The sequence below is a fragment of the Chelonia mydas genome, chromosome 4, assembly GCF_015237465.2.
Source record: "Chelonia mydas isolate rCheMyd1 chromosome 4, rCheMyd1.pri.v2, whole genome shotgun sequence".
NCBI lineage: Eukaryota > Metazoa > Chordata > Testudines > Cheloniidae > Chelonia > Chelonia mydas.
In genome coordinates this window covers 124247243-124265236 of record NC_057852.1, presented here as the reverse complement: position 1 = coordinate 124265236, position 17994 = coordinate 124247243, and the positions used below count along the sequence as shown (strand labels likewise).

Below are 17994 nucleotides of genomic sequence, written 5' to 3'. Positions count from 1 at the left end.
CTATTTGTGCCAGCCCAGACCTAACTTGTTTCTTTTCACACTGGCCACAAAGAGAGCAATGTTTCACCAGGGGTTAGAAGCCGTACGCTCCAGAAACTGCTGCTAGAAATTGCACCTGCCACAGAAAGAACTCCAGGGGAAAGAACACATGGGCTTAACACTCCTAAGTGTATCAGAAGGAAGAAGCTGATCTTGATGTGGCTTTTCCATGGAGACCTCTGTAGCATGGTGCCATGGAGAAAAGGAATCCTCGAAATGTACAACCTCTCCTTCCAGCTCAACACTTAAAAACAAAAAAAACCCTATGGGGTTTGGGAAATGCATTGTTGCTGCTTTCCATCAGGGTTTGTGGGAGTACTATCATAAAACGACCATATTCCACAGCCATACTGCCATGGACCACTTCTGATGGTGGAATTTCACCCATGTGCAGAGAACCAGCGTAAGCGCTGTCCCACTTCAGCCCTTCTGCACAGAGTGAATTTTACTCTCTAATCTCTGTACTATAGTATTTAGTAATAAGGGATTTAAAAAAAAAAAGCTGCAGAAGTGTACTTATAAATGACTGTTTCCCTGTTTTCAGCCAGTTCAGAAGGTTAGGCATGTTTTCCTTCCTCACTGTATTTATTTATTTCAACAGTTTTCCACACAGTTACTCTTATACTGTATCCAGTTCTTAATTAAAACTGCTTCAATTTAGCACTGAGCCGATTTAACTTGATTAGGCTGGATCAATAAATTACACGGCTGTTTTTGACAGTTCTGAAGAATGTGTACAGGAAATGTTGCTTTTTGAAGCATTCAGTAGGAAGTACCCCAGACGCACAGATGGATAGCATGTGTCCTACCAAATTAAACGGAGCTGGGACTGTGCACGCAGAACAAAACACTCTATCCTTAGTACTGAAAAGCAGTGTAAAAATTACAGGCTTCCAGGTGATGACATTGGTGTAACCTAATATCTCCACTGATGATATACCCTTATTTCAATTACCTAATGATTTTTTGTTACTATATTGCTTTCTTGAATTTAATAACATGTGGGGAAAAAATGTAAATGATCATTTTCTACATACTGGAGTCTCTGTTTTCATTTGGTGTCTTGTTTCATTCATTTTCTTGTTTAAATGCTGTTCTAGTCCACTATGTTGGTGAGGTTTTAAACAAATATATGACCCCCTACAAATTAGGAATTAGGTTTCTGGTTTCCTGTTGAAACTGATTGAATCTAATAAACCCCTAGCCCATTGAAAGATCCTGACCCTGACTGAAGAAATCTCTTAAGCGTGTGCTTATATTCATCCATGTCCAGGAAAGCATTTAAGCATGTGCTTAATATGATTTCAATGGGACTTAAACGTACTTAATTTTTTCCCCTAAATTGGGGCCCCTGTTGTGGACCTCCTACTCTGAGGTGCTGACTGCCTTCAACTCTCAGATGCCAAACAGGTCTCGTTGTGCAGGTTACCTCTTGGTCAGCACCCTGGGGATTGGAGTGGGGACCTCCAGAGCTAATAGAATAAGCTGTGACAGAATAGAATGAGTTTAAGAACCCAAGGCTCTGCAGGTGGCTGCTGTAACTCATATCCTCTGTGGATCAGCACTGAGTGGGACCTGTAACACACACACTCAACACTGGATTACACAACATTGATTTTTTTCCCCGCTTCAGTTGCAGATGGTTCTATAAACTCCCTTGCACTCTCTGTGAGTGCTGATTTCTGGTAAGAAGGGGCTTTGGAGGGGGTTCAGTACTTCTTTATCTTTTTTTGTTGTTGTTGAGATGTTTTAAACACAAACAAAATCTGATTTTTTTACTCCTAAACAATGCATCTAAAAACAACCACCATAAACCAGGAGAAAAGTAAACTCTGCAAAATGCAAAGTCTTAATGTGACTTAAAGCTAATCAGGATAAGGCATTAGACAATGCACTGAAAGAACAATTGGGCATTAGCAGGGGATTGACTAGATGATCTCCCAGGTGTTTTCCATCTCTAATGCCTATAAATCTAGTTTGGTCCTTCTGAAAAACGGCATGGCCATAACTTGCTTTGGTGTTTGTCTTGGTCATGTACTTGTATACCATCATGTGTAAATGAGAGAAGAAGAACAGATTATTATCCCCACATTTTACAGATGAATAAATTAGGTTCAGAAAGACTAAGACTTGCTCAATGTCCAGGATAGAGCTGGGAACTGAACCTAGATCCTGCTGGACCTGCACCCCAGTCAGCTATCAGCAGGGTTTAGAAGTTTTTGCAGTCAGCTGGACTGACCTAGACAAAAAGTATCTCATTGGAAATGTACCATCCTTAGAGAAGGTGCCCATGTAGCCAGGGACCGCAGGGTATACTGAGTTTCCACAGCCAGGCAATGCATGGATATTTTTCCCACCATCACACCACATGGGACATTAGTGCCACTTCACATATTTAGGCAATAAAGTATTTAATACGCTGCAGCAGAAATGAGACTGTAATAGCATTGAAATCCGTTTGTCACAGAAGGCACTGGCAGTCTGCCATGGTAATTGAAACAAGAAATCAACATCAGTTATACTTGCAATTATATGAGTCTAGTAATAAAAGAACTCCCAAGGACTTGCATGTGACCCACTGCAAAGAATGGTTTCTTTTCTGAAAAATGTTGCAAAACCGTCAATACACCAGGATACACCTTTTTGAGCTATTTGTTTTTAAACTGGGAGGATAACTTTTCACAGCAGTTATAGGCCACTGGTGTTTCTGACCTACTGGTGGGAGGAGTATAGATTATTCATTGTTTGAATGACAGCAGCTCTGATCGGGGATCAGAGCCCTATGGTGCTGTCAGTCCTCATGTGCTGTATCCAGTCCCAGGGAGCTCATAATTTATGACAAGATGCAACAAGTGAATGAAGCCAACAAGTGTGGCGGTGGGGACAAGATAACAGTAAAACAAGCCTGTATTTGCAGAATCCCTTCCCATGGAAACTAGGGATGAGAACTAAACTGCCCCTTCCCTACCTACCTGCAATGGTCTGACTGTATCAGAGATGTTTTCAGATTGGACAAACATTAGAGCACTGTCCTGAATTGCTTGTGGGATTCTAATCAGTGAGCTAGTCAAGCAGACCTACTGCCACATGAGCCATTAAGTCCTTTCCTTTCTCACCTGACAATATGTGTGTGGAAGAGAAGGACCTTCTCCTTCCTCATGGCTTCCATGATTAGTGGTGATAAAGATGACTTGCACATTCTCCGGGTCGGTGGGAGAAGAGAACCTTCAAGCCCCTTCCTCTTTGTATGGGTAGTGGAAGAAAAGTCCTTTCGGCCCAACCACATGGTACAAGCAAAGAAGAAACCTGTAGCCCAAGACCCAATCCTCCCTGTTGAATGTGACTCAGAGGAGTCCTGCTAGCCTAGCCCATGTCCCTTTAGCAGGATGAGGTTGGAAGAATCCCCCACCTTATTAGAGAAAGAAGAGGCAATGGCCCGATGGTGCTGGCTGCTCCTGCTGACCCCAAGTTACCAGGGAAAGAAAGGGTCCCAGGCCAGCTGCACAGGTAGAATGAAGGCCAAGCTCAATGTCTCCTGCATGAGATAGACCGTGAGTCCATATTAGAAATATCTAATTGACTAACATTTTCAACAACATTTTTTAGGCATGACTCTTCATGGCCTTGAGTTGGAAGAGTGGCAGTGGCCCCTGAATATAGAAAGCAAAATGTTGACATGGGGCTTATACAAGCTCCCAGCAACTCTCTTCAGCTCCTCTGTGCCCCAGACTTTGGGGACATTTAGCTCAGGGTCCAAATGTTACAACAGGACCTTATCTAAAGGTCTGACTGAGGGATTCTCATGCCCAATTTTGCTGTTCACATCCCTCTCTATTTCTGTTTCTACACAATTCTAAAACGAGTTTCTTGCCCATTTAAGGAATCTTTGAAACGGAAGCTCTCCTTTTACCCACAGTGCCCAGGGAGCAGTGGCAATGCAGGCGAACCCACCCTATCCTTCCAGCATGCCCCAAAACCTAGTGGTGGGACAGCCTCGAAAAATGGAAATCTCCACTTCAGCCATTAACCTCTGCGCTAAGATTGCCAACAAGGGACCCTGTGACTTATCCCCATTGGAGGATAGTTTTTAAAATATGGACATTTGCACCGTGGTGACTGTGCTGAACAAGGCAGGGTTCTGGTAGTAATGGTTTTCCATCACTACCCACCTGGTCTGGTGTCAAAGCAATGACTAAGGCTACCTCTTCACTGCCGCTGGGGGTGTGAATGGCCGCTCATGTAGATGTACCTGCACGAGCTGTACACTGGCTAGCTCACTAGAAATAGAAGTGAGGTCACCAGGGTACAGACTTTGGTGCTGGCTGGACAAACCTGCCTGAACCCCCTGTGTACATACCCCCTTTTAGCCCAGGCTGAAACCCATGCCACCATATCCTCAGTGACAAGTATCAGGGGGTAGCCGTGCTAGTCTGTATCCACAAAAAACAACAAGGAGTCCGGTGGCACCTTAAAGACTAACAGATTTATGTTATTTTTAGCAAGCTAGCTAGATTAAAGTTAGTAGTGGTACATCTAAACAAGCTGCAAATCACACCCCCAGTTGCAGTGCCTAAGGCCTTATTCACACCAAAAAGTTGTAGCTCTTTACTATACTAGTATAGCTAAAGCAATATAATCCCCACTAGTGTGCATTCAGCTATACCAATATAAAGGAGCTTACACTGGTATCGCTTATTTCAGGTTGGCAAGAGGAATAAGCCCTAGTCTACCCTTAAAATTTAGATCGACCTAGCTACATCACTCAAGGATGTGAAAAATTCACATCCTATAGCTCCATAGTTAAGCCGATCTAACCCTGGTGTAGACTAGGTCAATGGAAGAATTCTTCCATCGATCAAGCTACCACCACTTGGGGAGATGGATTACCTACATTGATGGAAAAATCCCTTTCAATAGCATAGGAAGCTGGAGCACCCATAGTGTAAACACGCCCTAAGTGTTACCAGTATAAGTATACAGATATAGCTCTGTCCATTCTAGGAGTTGTACTGGTATAACTATGTCAGCGAAGAAAAAAAAATCACATCCCTATCTACATAGTTATGCTGGTACAAAACCTCTGTATAGATCAGGCCTTGGAGATTAAAGTCTCCACATCCCATTTCCAAGACTATGAAACAGCCTGAAACAATCCCTAAATTAATATAAGAATGATGGATTCCCAATACAACTATTGACTAGAAAAGCTTTAAGAAGGTGCATTCTTAGATGATTTCCATATTTAGAAATTAAAGGGAAATCATTATCAGAATGAGCCAGCTATGTGAATCCTTAAGAATAGAACCAAAACTTTACGATAGACCAGTATATTGCTATAACATCAACAATATAAAGCCACAAAACCCATTGAGGGTTTCTTCTCGTTTTATGCTACATAAGTGAGAAAAGGTGATCTGCATGTTTCTATAATCAGGGAATGTTGCCTGTTTCCTGATTCTGGTGCCAACTCCCCATTTACATTTCAACCAAAATGTTACAGTACATTAATTTTCATAGACTGCAGGAAAAATATGTAGCACTGAGGTGTTCGCTGCTACAAAATAGAACAAATATTGCTGTAAAATAAAATAATGCAAACACACACAAAAGAACCCACGCTTGGACTGACATTAAAAAACATCTCTCCCCTTGCCGTGTTTCACAGCTGTTGTGTTACACTTGGGATCACTCCCGCCACCTATTTTGAATATAATTGGAAGACCTCATTTGAAGTCTGATGGAATTTCATCCCTATTCAAGAGGATGTCAGGTGCAATAAGTATCTTTTCTGGACAAAGAAAAATGAAGTAGCGAAGGACATACCTGGAACAAGTGGTCGTTTTAAAACAACTGGCTGCTCAGCCATCTGTGGACAGAGCTGAGCTGCTTTTTCCCATTAAAGCAGCTTTTCAGTATTTGTTCAGATACATTTTGTTCCCATAAAATGTTCCACTCGTTGCATTTATTTCTTCTCTCTGCATTGTTAAGTTTGAACAGCAGGACAAACCAAATGTAGTTGGTAGATTTTACTCCACCACTGGAGGCATCAAAGATATTTGTGGTCAGTTTTTCCCTACCAAATGGATGAGCTAAAAAGGTACAGGGTCAAATGCTGCTCTGATATACACCCTTGAAACCACACTGATGGTAAGTGATGGTTGAATTTGACCCCTTCCTGTGCAAGCTGCTCCTGACCACACCAGCAAACATAACTGAAGTTTCACTTGCTTGAATGACACTGAAAACTTGGTATCTTGCCATATTTGTTCACTGCGGTGTTGTAAGCCAAATAGTAAATAACTTCTAACTTCCATTAGTGATCTATAATATCAACATTATTTTACATTTGTCCAACTTATTTCTGTCCTTTGCATACTCTTGATCAGGAGAAGGGCGGAGGGTGAAATGTAGCCTTGCAAACTCTATTCACTCATTTGCCCAAAGTAAGTCTCTGTAAGTGTGCGAGTTAAATATATACAAAACAAACAACAGGTGACTAGATTTTTGTGCCTGGGATTAGTAAAATCTGGTATAATAGTGCATGTAGCCCCACCAAAAACAGCCAGTGAAAGTTTAATCCACTAGAAGAAAGCTATAAAAATTGTTTGGCAACCCCTGTACTCAGATAGGGTATCAGAATCTGGCCCTTTCTCATACTGAGTAGCACTTTACTCTGTGTGAAGTCCCATTAAAGTCAATGAGGCAGATCCTCAGTTGGTGCAAATTGCCATGTCTCCATTGAAGTCAATGCAGGATATGCTGTATGTGGACCACTTTTGGATTACAGTTTTATTCAGCATGAGTAAGGACAGGACTGCCATAAAAAAGCATAGAACGTAGCAAGATACATGTATTACACTGGATTTTATCCGCTGTATGCAACTCCTTTTACATAGCTGGAGGATGTTTAGAGATACCTCATCAGAAATGATTCCATCCCAGATGGATAATTTAACATACATATTTACAGATATGGAAATAAATCTGAAAACCCCTTAAAGTGCATGTTATCAGCTAGTGCCATAAGTAGAGTTGATTTTTATGGGAAGATCTGTATGATTAACAGGAGTCAAAGGATCTAAACTCTGTTCCCAGCTGTGAAACAGACTGCTTGGGGAACACTGGTCAAGTCACAACTTTTCTGCCCTTTGGTTTTTCCAGTCTGTAAAATGGGATACATATATTTATCTAACCAACAATGTTGTTAGGTGGCTTACTTTATCAGTGTTTATAATGTACTTTGAGATCCTTGGAGTACTATTATTATACATACATATATTGTAGTAATATATGTAAAATGTAATGGTCTAGGTTTACTTGGTTCTGCCTCAGTGCAAGGGATTGGACCAGATGGTCTCTCAAGGGCCTTTCCAGCCTTACACTTCTATGACTACGATTAATTTATTATTATTGTTATTAGCAATTTATAGCAGTCCTCACTAATGCTGGTGAATTTAGGATTTTTTTCTGTTTGTGAATTGTTGGCAAGCTGATCCTAATTTCTGAAAGTGTAGTTGTAAGTACAGTCCAGACAATGTGGACAAACAGCCTTCTGCCTTTGGTTTGTTTGCAAAATGTGTGTTATGGGTGAAATTCACTCCCATAGAGAGGGCTAGGACAAGGTATACTTGTCACTTAGCTCCCACGTTGAATGTTTGTGTGAGTTAAATAGGCTTTGTACTGGCACAGTGACAAATTTCACTGTCTTTCTGGCATGTGATTGGTCTCTTAAGTCAGGTGGAATTGCTTCTGCTCCCTAGTTTGATGTTCATTATTGTTCAGGTTTAAAAAATGTATGACAAAAGGATGAAGCAGAAATAATCAGCAGAAAATAGTGACTAGATGTTGTACCATCTAGTCCCTAGTTCATGCATATATAGCTGGTTCACATGCACGATATGGGTATTGGTGTAGGGTGAAATTCACACCTGTACAGAGAGGCAATGCAAGGCCTAAGCAGCACCTAAATCCTACGTTTTCTTCTTCTAGCCTTGGTCCCATACATAAGGGTTCACTTGTCAACTCCTTCACCAGGGAGCACCCTAGTTCGTGTAGGGTGTATAAAGGACTCATTTCATAGCTTTCTTTGGCAAAGTTGTACAGCCAGCTGCCAGCCTGATGCCAACACTCCTCCTTTTTCAACTGGGCTTGGGACCAGCTACGGCGGAGTTCTTTCTCAAAATAGGGCTTCAGTGGGACTTCAGTGTTGTGCTGGCCATCTGCACAGGGTGAATGCCACCTATAAAGACCAGCCAGTCCCTCATACAAAGACCTATTCATGTGAATGATCATAAATAGTGAATAATAAGAGGTGCGAACATAGTCAAACCATAGAGTTGTCTGGAATCTGAATGGATGGATGCTTACAAACACTGATTTTGTAGTATTTTGCATCCCACACTGTGTTTATATATCAGTTTATACAGAGGATGATGTATAAAACATGCACACACAGAGTGATTATTATGATTATCTTAGCACACTTGTGAAAGTTGAATGAAAACTAATGTCAGACTCATTTTGCATTCAACTATGGCAGAGCAAGAAATGTGGCTGCTAATAAAGGCAGATTTGGCAGCTGCAGAGCATTGGCAGTGGTACAAGATTTCTTAGCAAGCTACTGAATAGCTCCAGCTGTGAAGAACTTGAAATTTATCTTGAAAGTACTAAACGACAGCTGTCCTGATCTGCTGGACCACTTGCCTGTCTTAGAGATGATGATTTTTTTAAACAAAAAGTTATAAGCTTATGTTATATTTTGCCCCTTTTATTGGCATAATAACAAAAAAAAATAAAAAAGCACATGTGGGAGGATAGCTAGCAGGTATGATCAGATAAAAGCTGGTATGATGCTTAGCAAATGCTATTGCAGAGTACCTTCTGAACTGTGTCAGAGGCATATGAAGATTGCTGCGAGACACATGGTTTGCATTATGTCAAGGTTCTGATGTTTGCCCTACTTAATAAGTCATATTGTTCCTGTGTCGTCATGCTCTGTTAGGCAGGTAAAACAAAACGCTCTTTATTACAACAGCAGTGAAATTAGCAAAGAGAGAGCAAACCATTCCCACTCTCCAGCCAGATTCCTTTCACCAAATAAGTGTCTTTATCTTGACAAACAAATGGCAGCGATATATAACAGGACAAAGAACTAATTGGTGGCTGTTGTATATTGTGCTAGATTAGAAACAGTGTTAGGCCTAATCCCGCAAAGCACATAAATACATTCTGAACTTTGTGGGAAGTGAATTCAATGGGATTACTCCTACACATAAAGTTAAAGATGAGTTTCGTTGCTCAGTTGCGGAACTAGGGCTGTACACTGCTTCAGTCAAGCAGTAAATGCAACAGCAACCGATGAAGGTTTCTTCCTGTTGACTATTCAACTTCCTGCTGTTGAAGGTCAGCGAGACTACTCATGTGCTTAACGTTAACCACGTGCTTAAGTGCTTTTCTGAGTCAGAGCCTTCATTAGTTTTCATTCTATTGCACTGCTGTCGTATCATCATCTGGACTCTCCTCACTGACTTTTGCACAGTAACGCATGTAGGAAGGCCTGAGAAGGGCACAGAGCTAGAGGCTGTGTTGATGGAGGACACATGGAGGTGAAGGGAGATCATGGGTAAGGAGATAGTTTAGCTAGGATACTAGTGGGTTTGGAAAAGATCCAATTAAATGTGTTCAATTTATGGGATTGCTGAAGAGGGTTGCACTGGAATTAGCAATGGCAAGATATTTAGGGCTTGTCTACATGGTGCACTAGTCTGCACTGCAGGAGTGTCGATGAAGCCTGACAGGAAAGGGATTGTGAGAAAGGAGCAGCATGTAGAATGTGTCTCAGAGAGAATCAGAGGAAGCCAGACACATGTTTAGGGTGTGATCATAGGGCAGGAGAAGGGACCCAGATGACTGAGAGACCCAGGAGGGAGGATGAAGGAGCCCAAAGGGTTCAGATACGATGTGGGTAAGGTGCCAACCATTTTTGGGCTTATCCAAAATGACCCCTGACCCTTTCAGGGTCATCTGTGTTACTAATTAGAATGTATTTATTCTAATGTAATGTATTTGTATGTATTCTTATTATTTAGACTCTGGCAGTGCCCAAGATGTCCAAGGCACTTTCCAAAGACACAGGAAGAGACAAAGAGCTCACAGTCTAAAATGAGAAAGACAGATGAAGGGAGGGGGGAAAGTGACACACAGACATGCAAAGTTATTGAGGGACAATAGGTGCATTTTGTTAGTGCCAAATTTGATTAGAGGAACTACAACAGTCTGACTAAATAAATGAGTAATAATGCATTTTAATTAGTGATGCCTTAAAAGGTTCAAGGATAGGTTTGGACCAACACCAGAAATTCTGGACCTTTACCCACATCGTGCATAGGCCTTGTGCTCACCCCTTCCTAAGAAGCGAATTTCACCCTGACATATTCAAGAAATCCTTACTCACGTGAGTAGTCCCAGAAAGTTGAATAGGAGTATTCTGATGTCTATGGCTTATTCCTGTGAGCAGAGGCTGGATTGGGCCCTGTTTCATTAAATGAAGAAAAACAGCTATTTGGTATGAGCACAAGATTTCTCCTTTGATTTAAATCCTTCTTGCAAGCGCATCAATTTAAACAGGATGGTCCATCAGCCATGGATGAAGGAAAATCCTTAAAGAGAAGAGGAAAATTCACAAGATGGTGGAATTTTCTTACCAAGGGAAACTGGAAAGAGATCTCTGGTGTAGGAAACAACAAGGCTACACACTTTCTCCACTGCAGCTATGCCTGATCCCCGTTGAGCAAGCAGTGACAAATGAAAGCTTCTTCGAGCACCCTGTAGTCAAGATGTGTTAGATGTGTTGGCACGCTCAGTTGCTCTGAAAAAATAGGGAGATGTTAACATGGTTCCAAGTCTGTTTTCCCTTCTTTTCCAAAACTAAGACATAACTGCGTCTCTCATTCCAAAAGGCAGTAATACTTAAAAGAAAGATTTTTATTTCCTTTAATTCTGAATTTATGAGGGAAACATATAATATGTATTAGCTTTACACACAACCACGTAAGTGTCACCACCTGATCCTATTGGCAATTATGCCTCAATAACTCACAGTGGAGTAACTGGAAGGCTCAGGGGATTGCTAATGGGGTATGAAGTGTTTCAGCACGAGATTGCCAATTTGACTCCAGCCCAGATGATTAGAAACTGAGGGCCAGAACTTCAACTGCTGTGATTCAGTGTGGCTCTGTGGCTGTCAGGAGACTTATGTCTACTTACATCAGTTAGAAGATCTGGCCCTAGAACTTGTTACCTTCTGATTCCTGTCCAGCAGTCTATGTAGAGTGAATTGGTGGTCTCAGGTATTGACGCACTAATTGGCAGCCTCTGCAGATGTCAAAATTTGATTAGTTCTGGGCAGTGAACTACCTTCTCACCCTTATAAATTGTTTCAGGATTGCAACAGGATGGTATGGGAAGGTATGTGATGTCACTGCCTTTGCTATATCAATTCCATTTTAAAAACATCAGGTTTCAGGTGGGTGCCTTTCACCAGCAGTAAATTCAATTAGAAATAGATTGTCCTCTTTTCCCCATTTTCAGAAGTTTCTTTGTCTCCTATTTCTCTCCCAATTATATTTCAGTTCAGCTCCCTTATCGCTCTCCCTTGATTAGCCGTAGCCCCTCTACACTTTTACAGCTTTCTTGCTGATTGGCAATTCATGGATCTCACACCTCTGTAGTTTGTCAGATGCAGAAAGGAGGAGGTGCTTTTCCAAATAGGTATTGCTTTAAAAAACTTGATAAATGAATTTCAACAGCAGTTTTATGTGGCTTTTGTCTACATTAAATGTAGCTTTTCTAAGAAAGCCCGCATTGAAAAACCTGCCACCATCGACAGTCAAGGAATGTTCCTTTCATTTACTGCCCAGCTTTGAGCAAGTCAATATTGCTGCTTTCGTAAGATGCCCCCACCCCATGTTGATCTGCAGCGGAGAAGTGTTTCTAAGAGAGACTGATGAGCCTTCTCTAATTAGGAGAAAGAGAAAGTCATCTATAGAAAACAAGAAGGAGAAAGCAGACTCATTTCATGGGGATGTGGTTGATGGAGAGTACAGGACAAATTACATAGTCATCCACCAGGAGACCACTCAGATCTAGATGGAATATCGCACGCTGGGCCTAATGCATCATGAGATGCCATTGTCTGTATTCCATATGCGTGAAATTTACCCCTTTACAAGGCCTATACCCCATTTGAGTTCCATTTAGGCCCTCAGAACAGTAGAACTTACATGTTCTATCCCTCTGTACAGGGGTGAATTTCACCCTATGAGAACAAATGGGATTTTGGCCCCTGATCCACACTTTGGTGTGCACCACTTACATATTGCCTCTTCTTCTCGGTTTTGTACAGCTCCAAGCATATTAGTGATCAACAAATAATAGTAATAGGCTACAATCTTGAGGGCCTTACTCAATTTTCACTCAGTCCTTACTCAAGACAAAACTCCTGTTGTATGAGGACTGAGTAAACAGAGGCCCCAGTTCACCAAACCATTCCTATTCCGCAAAACACTTGAGCATGTGCTTGACTTTAAGAACATGCTTAAGTGCTTTATTGAACTGGAGCCTGAGAAAGGACTTCAGCATTTGGACCCCAGCTCAGCAAGGTACCTAGGTATGTCAGTGGAACTACTCATATGCTTAAATTATGTGTGTGCCTAAGTCCCTTGCTGAATCAGTGCCCTGGCCCATTATTAATAGCTCAATCCTCACCTTACACATCTATCCCATCTACAGTATCTAGTTTTTTATGCTGTGCTAGTGCCAGCTCTCTGAACAGAAGAATGTGCATCACATCCCGTTGCATAACGTATTGTTTGCGTATGTAGCTCTGCACTCTATTAAAATACTAGAGGGTCACCTATTTCTTGTTACCTGTTTTAGATTATTTTCCATTATGATGGCTGCCATTTGCCTGATTATATGCAAGCTAAGAGCTGCCTTTTGGCTCCTGGAAAGTTACAAATGCATCCCTTGGTTGACTAAAGTTTGGATGACCCTCCTTTAGCACAAGCATACTATTCAAACCTCTCAGCAAGCTAGATAAATGCTTTACTTCATGGCAATCTTTCAGCTTACCAGTCTGAGGAAGTTGGAATCCAAAACCTTGCCTCAAAATACAGCATTTATCAGACTTGCTGAGAGGTTTGAATAGCATTTTTCAGCTATGAGATGGCATACAGCAGGCAAATACGGTTGTTTGTTGAATAGTTATGAATATGAAATGCAGGGCAACAAACTGGGCTCAATTCTTAACTGTGATACCCAGGCACACATGGCCACAGACCACATAATAATGATACTTTGTTCTTCAGTAGCATCAGTCATTCTACAGTGGATCTCTATGCACATTATAAAGATCCCTGTGAGGTAAGCAGAAACTATCCTCATTTTACAAATGGAAAAACTAAGAAACAGAGAAGGTAATGGATGCAACCAAGGTCACATACTCTGTGGCAGACCTCAGGGTATAACCCACATTTTCTGATTTGTAGTCCTTTGCTTTAACCATAAGACTATCCTTCCAGGTACACTGGGACATCTATTAATGAGCATAAATGCACAAACCCTGTATCAGATTTTCTAAAGATAAGCAGGAAACCTTTTGATCTGCCAAAATCAGTGACCTAGAGATGATTCTGTTTCACCTAAAACATCTCAAGTAGAGCAGTTTTCTTTAGGTGTTCATCTTGTCATCAGCTACTCCATGGGAAGAACATATCTCTTGGCCTTGAAGAGAAATAACTTTCAAGTCTTTTGCTCCAAAATACATTATTTAGGTAAATAAGGAGGCTTCATATATATCCTGTTCAGGATTTGGGGGTCTTCCAAGAAAATTTCCAAATACATGTCCATTATTATCATGGAAGTGTAGGACTTGAAGGGATCTCAACAGGTCTTCTAGTCCAGTCCCCTGCGCTCAAGGCAGGGCTAAGTACTAACTAGACCATTCCTGATCGGTGTTTGTCTAACCTGTTCCTAAAAGCCTCCAATGATGGAGATTCCAGAACCTCCAAGGGCAATTTATTCCAGTGCTTAACCACCCTGAGAGGAAGTTTTTCCTAATGTCCAAACTAAACCTTCCTTGCTGCAATTTAAGCCCACTGCTTCTTGTCCTATCCTCAGAGGGTATGCTGTGAAGAAGATAGAAAAAGCAATTTATAGGTGTTTGTACAGCACGTAATATAATGGGGTCATGGACATTTCACTGGCGGATGAGCCAGCAGTAGAAGACTGTCAGCTATACTGGTTTCTGTCAGCCCCTTCTGTTTCTCAATCTGCCATAACCCCTTTGTGATCGTGAAGCTCCTCAGCATTCATCGAATCACCAGCATTTACCAGCAGCATCAGCAAATAGAAAATAAAATATCGTAGCCACTGCATGAGGCTGCACTGAACTGGTTACAGGATTCATCGCAGATAAAAGCAAGAAGGTGATTATTCAGCTCTACCTGTTCACTTTTGCACACCACATTGTAAAGAAAAGACACAAGCAAATCAGAGTGTGCAAAGGAGAGAAACAAACATGGTAAAAGGTTGGGGTGACAGTGTCTGCTGAGGGGAAAAAAAAAATCACAAAAATGGGCATTTAGAGAAAAGGAAACATGATCAATGCCTACAAAATACATAAATCAATATAGTAAAGAGGACAGAAATCAATTAGTCTCATCATTCAGCAAGGTTAGAAAAAGTTTTAATGGGACTTATTTGCACGGAGATTTTTAGGTTAAATATTAGGAGAACTATAACCACAAGAACAGCCTGGCAGTGGGACCAGCTGTCAAGAGAGATTATGGAATCATCATCGGAAGTATTCCATTGCGTTATGCCTACCAAGCTATACAAGTCCCAAAAGCTGCAGATGCTGGCTCCAGGATAGGCCAACATATTAAGAGAAAGATCGGCCAACCAAGGAAGCCAGAAACCCCCAGGCAATCCAGATTTTGCCTCTTAAAAAGAAAGGCAATCCAATGTAAATTAAAGCAAAACAAAAAGTGATGTCAGTGCAATATTAAGGTGAAGATGTTAAAAAACACAATTTGACAATCAGGGTCAAGTCTCATGTCATATTTATTTCTACTCCACAGTATGCCTACATTGTGGACAACACTCCCACATACAGGGACACAGGGACAAATTTCACAGGGACAAATTTTAGATGTGACATCTTTTTTTAGTCTGAAGACATTCAGGGTAAGAACTTTCACCTCCTTAAATTTTCTTCCAGTTCCTTGGTTTTTAAATTATACCAGATATTGGTAGATGGGTATAAGTTGGGCTAAGAGGGTCTAATGGAGTGTAAGGGAGCCTAAACATAAGGGAAACTAATTCATCTCACCCCTGAATTTGCCCCACAGTTACCTCCCAATGCATATCTCAGGGCCACAGCCATCTAATGGTAACCTTGTGCTTCCGATTGCCTCCCCTCACTTCCTGTAGAAGCACATCTCCTGCAGGTATCACTGGGAGTCCCCAGACAACTGCTCTCCAGGAAACCTCTTGCTTACAGAGGTGACTGCACTGCATAGAAGAGGAACCCACGCTAAAAGTTTTGTTTTTAACTGAAACAAACAAACAAAAAAGCCTTCCTGCCCTCCCTGGGGCTCTTCTTCAGCTAGTCTTTCATTCAGCCTGCTGCCCTCTTGCTAGGTTTGACAACCATTTTGGAGGGCTTGTACACCCCCTACTTGGCACTGGTAGGGGAATCCAGTCCCACCCTCTACTCTGGGTTCCAGCAAGGGCCCTGTACTGTACCACTGGTCAGCTCTTTTCCCTGGGCCACTTCCTACCTCACCTCTTACTTTCTCTCTGGGTCTCTCAGTCTCTCCCCTGTTTGATGAGGGTCTCTCTCAGGCCTTCCTTCCTGCTCTGAGCTTCATACCTGGCTTTCCCTCCAGCTCCTTCCTCAGCTAGGGTCTTTCAGCACTTAAGCCTGGCTCCTTTTATGAAGGAATCACCTGATTCCTCTCAGGTGGGGCCTATCCTATAATCAGGGTTGACTTAGTCCCAGGCTTTCCAGCCCAGACAAGCCACCCTGTTACAATCCCACTCCCTCCCACCCTCAGCCTTTCTCCTTTCAACCTGTAGATTTGGAACCCCACCACAAAGGCTTCCATGGGGTCAACGCAGAAGTGCCAACAGCAGGCACTCTGCTCATAGAAGCACAGTGGAGCACTGAGCTCTGTGATCCGGTCTTTCACTCCATGACCAGACAGCATGGCACTATTACCCCTTGACATACGCATGGTCTACTCAATATTTACTTTACCAGCGTGGGTTAAATATGTGGAAACACCAGCCAGGATCAAAGCCCCACATGGGAGGCACTGTACAAACACACATGAAGATACAACCCGTGCCCAGATAAGCTTAAATGTCAGAAGGCAAGTGACACATAAATGATGTGAAAAGAGAGATACAATAAAATAGATGCAATTTAGCTACATAAACATATTTCAAATTAATATAAATTGATTAAATGAATTTAATCTATCCCCATCTGCCATTTAATCTAGTCATTAAATGACTGATTTCTTACAGTTGAATTTCTCATGTTACTAAGTAACTAATGCACAGTATAATGACTCACTGAAACATTAACAGACAGATTTTCAAGTTCTCAGCATCCACAGTTGTGACCAGATTTTTTTAAGTTAATTTTTAATTGATTTCCATAAAGACGCAGACAATGAAAAGTACAAAAAGGTAAATGACTTTCAGTTTGTATGTTTCCAAATGCTGACTGATTCACAGGATCACCAAGAGAATTATGGAAATACACAATTTTACAACTTTTCATAGCTGCAAAACCAGGCAATACAAAACAAGATAATACTGCATAAACAGAGCGTGTTAGGGTGGGGGTAACAGTAATAAAAAAGAAGACACACCTGAATTGGGAGAGGAGGGAAAGGATGTGACTGAAAGGGGGGAGGGAAAAGAAGGAGGGGTTAGATTTTGACAAGAGTTCAGCTCCTAACTTAACTACCTAACCAAAGGCCAAAATGGCTCCACACCAACCACTCCCTATTGTGACACTTAGAGACAGATTTTCAAAGGTCTCAGCCAGAGGTGATACATGGGGGGAGGAGGGGAAATGTGGGGGTCACATGCCCCCCACAGATTTGCAGCTTGACTTGGACTGAGCATGCTCAGTAACACTGCTGAAGCTAGCTGTCCTCACTCTGCCCCCCCCCTCCATCCCACTATCAGCAGGCATGGGTCACCTCTGATCTCAGCACCCAATACACCGAGCACTTCAGAAAATCTGACCACTTATTTTGCTGCCTAAATGGAATCTGTGAAGTTCTGAAAATCTGAGGTCTCTCTAAATTACACCAAGTGACTGAATGGACCCCTGGCTGACCCCAGGATCATAGTTAGGGCAGGAGGAAGAAGATGGCAATAACCCCACCTTTTCAAATGCTGTTCTGAAAAGTGGCAATTCTTCAACAAAAAAACTTCAAAACCAGACTCCAACGTGAAACTTCAGAACTGGAATTAATTTGCAGACTGGACACCATCAAATTAGGCCTGAATAAAGACTGGCAGTGGATAGGTCATTGCAAAAACTAATTTCCCCGTACTGTTTCTCACACCTTCTTGTCAACTGTTTGAAATGGGCCATCCTCATTACCACTACAGAAGTGATTTTTCCTCCCTTGGTATTCTACTGTTAATTGAATTGTCTCGTTAGACTGACCCCCCACTTGGTAAGACAACTCCCATCTTTTCATGTACTATGTATACATATACCGACGACTGTATTTTCCACTTCATGCGTCTGATGAAAGCCCATGAAAGCTTATGTCCAAATAAATTTGTTAGTTTCTAAGGTGCCACAAGGACTCCTCATTGTTTTTGTGCCCACTCTGTATCTAAAATACCTACATTGTTTAGCTT

General features: G+C 41.7%; 1 long non-coding RNA gene across 4 annotated transcripts; it reads right to left on the bottom strand.

Annotated features, from left to right (window-relative positions):
• Positions 1-8908: 8908 nt before the first annotated feature.
• On the bottom strand, positions 8909-16030 carry LOC122465628. Of its 4 annotated transcripts, none has more exons than XR_006290610.1 (5): positions 15974-16030; positions 11339-11412; positions 10795-10906; positions 10493-10697; positions 8909-9595 (listed from the first exon to the last, which is right to left on the bottom strand). It is a non-coding gene; the product is annotated as an uncharacterized LOC122465628 (long non-coding RNA). The 4 variants fall into 4 exon arrangements; XR_006290611.1 differs by having other exon boundaries at positions 11305-11412; positions 15974-16016; XR_006290609.1 differs by having other exon boundaries at positions 15887-16012.
• Positions 16031-17994: the final 1964 nt, after the last annotated feature.